Source organism: Anser cygnoides, chromosome 1, assembly GCF_040182565.1.
Source record: "Anser cygnoides isolate HZ-2024a breed goose chromosome 1, Taihu_goose_T2T_genome, whole genome shotgun sequence".
In the NCBI taxonomy this organism is placed as follows: Eukaryota; Metazoa; Chordata; class Aves; order Anseriformes; family Anatidae; genus Anser; species Anser cygnoides.
This window is the reverse complement of record NC_089873.1, coordinates 150802307-150807500: the sequence shown is the minus strand read 5'-3', so window position 1 is coordinate 150807500 and position 5194 is coordinate 150802307.

The window sequence follows — 5194 nt, the reverse complement described above, 5'->3', positions numbered from 1 at the left end:
TTACTAAATAATGCAATTCTTCATCCTAAAAGCAATTTCCAGGAAGAAACATTAAAAAAAAAAAAAAAAGCAAGAAAAGTACAGAGAAAGAAAAGGCCAATTCTTGCCCCAGTAATCTCTGTGTTTGAGTTTCTGTATGGAAACTGTAACTGATGATTGTACCTGTAAATGTTCATTATAAAACATTTACAAAGAAAAAAAAAAAAAAAAAGGCTGTTTAGCATCTAGTATTACTATTATCTCACTAGTAAAGAAAAAATATTTGGAATTTAGTGTTCACATGTTCTCCAGTGATCTGAATTGCTTGTTCTGGAAACACCCTCTCTCAAAGCAAGAATTTTGAAAATGAGTAATTCAGTGCTGAGTAGGACTCAACAGTACCTCATTGCAGGTGTTTTCCTTATCTCCTTTGATAAGGAAATGTGGAAATATCCATTCATATTGTTGAGCATGATTTATATGTACATATACGTATAGGCTTTCTTCAAGTGAGTCAAATAAATCGAACAAAATGATAAAAGGTATTCGGTTTTGGTTTTGTGTTTTTTTCTTTTTGTGTGTGTATGTGGTTTTTTTTAACTGCATTTTTTTTTTTAGCTATGTTGTGAAGACACCACAAAGATTTCTGGCTTTTCTAGCCTGTTTGTTTTACACACTTGGGTTCAGAAGAGGTCCTAGAAGTAGACATGTAGCAATTTTATCATGTTTAAGAGGCAAAGGAATGGGTGAATACTCAAATGTACTCAGCAACTGCAGTTCTCAGAATCAAAAGGATACGGATAAGAATTAGGTAATATTAGACACACACACACACAAAAGCCTTCCAATGTCAATCTGAAGGAGTTTCTTCCAGCTTTTTCCCATGCAGAGCTTGTCTTGCCAAAGAAGCAGTGGGAAAAGCTGACTGCAGCCTTGATGTTAAGTGATAGCTGAGAGTCACTAGGAATGGTAATGCTACTAAAGTGGAAATGAAAATACATTTTTTCTTGCACTTTAGCTCTTAACACTAAGAAACCTTGATTTTAGACTGATGGCTGCAGGTTACTCAGATTGAGAGTGGAAAGTCTAAGTGGAAAGTAAAAGAGTCTATACTGGATTCCATGTCCTGTAACAAGATGCCATAAAAAACTGTCATCAGACCCTTTTGTGAATGGGCATGTGCTTGCAGAATGAGCCATGAATGTTACCTGTGCTGTATGGCAATCAATGCTCATGAATCAGAGCCACTTGTTACAATAACTTGCTAACTAGCAATAGGACAAGAAAGAATGGCCTCAAGTTGCACCAGGGGAGGTTCAGGTTGGAAATTAGGAGAAAATTCTTCCAGAAAGAGTGGTTAGGTATTGGAATGGGTTGCCCAGGGAAGTGGTGGAGTCACCATCCCTGGGGGTGTTCAAGGAAAGGTTGGATGTGGTGCTTAGGGACATATTTTAGTGGGTGACATTAGTTAGTACGGTGATGGTTGGACCAGATGATCTTGGCGGTCTTTTCCAACCTTAATGATTCTGTGATTCTATGATTTTATAATAGTAAGAACCTCAGCAGACCTGTCTTGAAGTAACAGCATATGCAGCAAGACAAAATAATGTGTAAATATTACATCTACAGTATTTTGTTTTCATTTTTTCAAGACTGTACTTTTTTCATTTAATTTTTAGTGCTTAGAAACAGTGCTTGATTGGCACATGAAAAGAAGCTTTTTAATTTACAGTACAGGTTTCTGCAAGGCTTTCAGTCTGAAGAAGGTAGCTATAGGGATTTGTACCTTGAGCAAACTTTTCAGAATTCAGTGTTGCCCTGATAAAAGTCTGTTAAAGGGGTAGACAGTTGTAAAAGAAGTTGTGCAAAGCTGTGAGGATGGGACAGGGGACCCTGTACGTGCTGGGGGGCTGGACTTCTTCCCCCAAAAATGAGACAGGTTCACTAGCCCAACTGAAGCGCACCTACACCAATGCACATGGTATGGGCAACAAATAGGAGGCGCTGCAAGCTATCATGCAGCAGCAAAACTGTGACATAGTTGTCATCACAGAAATATGGTGGGATGGCTCACTTGACTGAGTCCTGCAAAGTATGGCTACAAACTCCTTAGAAGGAATAGGCTGGGAATGGGAGGCAGTGGGATAGCCCTGTATGTTAGAGAGTATTTTGATTGTTTGATTGCTTATATTTTTTAAGCAGCTGGGAGACGTTTTGCTATTGCTAGCCCTTGTTCTCCTGGGGGACTTCAACTTACCAAATGTCTGCTGGAAATACAACACAGCAGAGAGGAAACAGTCTAGGAGGTTTCTAGGCTGTGTGGAAGATAACTTAGGAGAACTAAGATAACTAAGGAGATTGTCCATCCTCTATTGGATGGGGGATGAGGGGGAGGAACGAACAGAGTGACAAGAGATGAAAATCTTAATATCAATAGCTTTTTCTGTGTTTTCCTTTTAACTTAAGCAATATTTCCTTTTTTTTGTCTTTTTGGCAGAGACACACATTAGAAAGAATAACAAAAATGCAGAAGGAGTCACCAAAAATGCACTTATTCTTGAAACTTGAAAAATATTCACTTTTCTTTTCATGAAAAATGAGTGGTATATCCCACGAAATCAAGGGTTAGCACGAACCAGGTCGTGGGGCTTGCTAGTAGCTTACATCACTTTCCCATGCTTTCTATTGCAGTAGGATAACTGCTGAGGCAACCCCTGTATTAAGTATGTTAATTTCAGCTTTGTGCAATCACTTTGACCTGCAGGAGGTGAATCATTCAGCCATTTATCTGCTAATCAATTCTGACATCTTCCAAGAACAGGCATAATTAATCACACCTCCCTTGGTTTTGTGTTTTCATAAACAACATTGTTCTGCTGTCAAGATCTCTTGGTTTGATATAGTTGGGAGCATGCCACCTGTGATTCCAGACTGCTTTCTTTCATGACAAAGCATCATGTTGATAAAATAACCTTTTTATTCTAATTTAATTATAATATAGCTTTGTTTAAGATGATACTTATTACGTCTTCCTTCGAAAAGTAATGAAATATACTAATCCTGTGGAAAGAAAAAACATCACAAATACTGGCTTATTCAGATGCATTGGTATAATTCTTAAAATTCTATGTCTTCATTTAAAATGAGTTAAATTTTAAAGCTGAAGGTATCTGTTACCCTTTAAAGTGCATATATTGCTAATAACTGAAACTGCAAGATTATTAGGAAATTACATCTCAATTTTGGTGTCCAGAGGTATCGATGTTATCTTTTAAAACATAAAAATGCTATAAAATAAATTGACTATTATGAGGAGAAAAAACAACTACTACTGGACACAAAAGTAGGTTTTGCCACACTAGTTAATATTCTATTCATGTTTATTATTAGTTTGGATAACTGTGTCCGATAACTGTGTCCACTAACTGTTCTGGTGCTTCAGTGCTATACAACATTGCTCTGGAAATGGTGATCTGTCTCAACTATATATTCTAACTCCTGGTTCAGGAAAGTGCTACTCAAGATCTTCCATGTTCTTCCAGAAACAGAAAGATTTCAGACGGTTTTGGTGATTTTCCTATCACTCTGTTTTTCTCCATATTTGCCATCACATCACATTGAATATATCCAGCTGCACTTTCAGAACATCACGCATTGTTTGATGCTGCATGAGGTATACATGCAGAAAAAGACAGATTTTGTCTTTTTCTCTCAGCATGCATGGTTTTTGTTGTATTTCAGTATCTCAGATCTGTCTGATCTTAAAAGGCTTATGTAAGTCCTCTCACAATGCACTACATGGTAGCAAATCCTGAACAGGAGTGAGGACTGTGAGAGACAATCAAACTGGCTCTCTCAAATGTCACTAATGGACTGTTTCAACTATCAAGCTGAATAGGTCTCAGGCTCTTAGCAACCAGTTTCCCATATTCCACTGAAACAGACCACTTATACAATCTCTAGGGTGACAAAGTCCTCCATCAAAACTAATCTGGGTTAAAGATTACCTTACAACTTTCCATAAAAAATGTTTTAAACCACTTCACATGGCATGGGGTAAAAATACACACATGCAGATAGGCACTTTGCAACAGACAATGCTATTTATAATCAGACTTACTTCAGTGACAAGTTCACGTCTGCATATTGGGAAAAACTGAAGACTGATCTGCAAGAGGTGTATGTGCCTGTGAATTAAAATAAGTTTACAATGAACATCTGACCAACTTAATCAACTCACATTGAGATCTCAGTGTCCTAAGATGGTGGTCCTCTACATCTCCAGATACCAAAATGTATTTGAAAATAAAGTCTTACAAGTTTTGAATTCTTCTTATTCTAGTTACTATGAGTCCAAGCTATTTCAGGATTTTCCTCTGCTTTTAAAAAGAGAAGGAGAAGGAACTCATTTAAGTTGTTAACTTACCAACTTTTTCCTGAAAAGCATGAACAGTTAAGAAAATACAACTTTTCCAAATTAATTTTATAAATTTCATTGAAAATGTACCAAAAACAATGGAGATAATGAGAAAGATCAAACAGACTAGACGTCAAGCTAATTAGATGACTTCAATCTGGTCTTTAGTTGTATTCTGATGAATTAAAGAAATGAAAGTACAACTCCAAAATGTCAAAAAAAAAAAAAGGTATAAACATCAACTGAAAAGTTAAGCTATCTCCTAACACCATGGAGCAACTGTGGCACAATGACACATCATTCAAATTGTAGAACATTTTGGTTCATAAGTGAAAACACTTTCTTGTAGAAAGCTAAGAAAAAAGATGTGAAATACATAGCAGAAATACATCTGTTGACAGTTTCAAAATTGCTTTAGGATACAAGGACTTTAGACAATATTCACTTTTAAAATAAGGACAAAGAACAGTTCCCAAAATAAGAATATATTTTTCCTGTGCTTTAAAACACCTGAGAACCAGATACTTGAACAGAACAAATACCCGGTTTTAAAAAAAAAAAAAAAAAAAAACCACTGAGACAACCACAAGAGAACAAGCAGAGCGGTCTATCCTTCAAGAGTTATCTAAATTCATAGTAATCACCTTATCACCTATGACTTTTTTTTTTTTATAAGCATCTGCCTCTGTATGACTCAATTTGCCACAATATTCTCTTTGAATTAGGCATTGAAATCAAAACTTCTACTCACAGAAAAATTCCTTAATTGTTGAGCTAAATGGAGTGACACTTTCCACC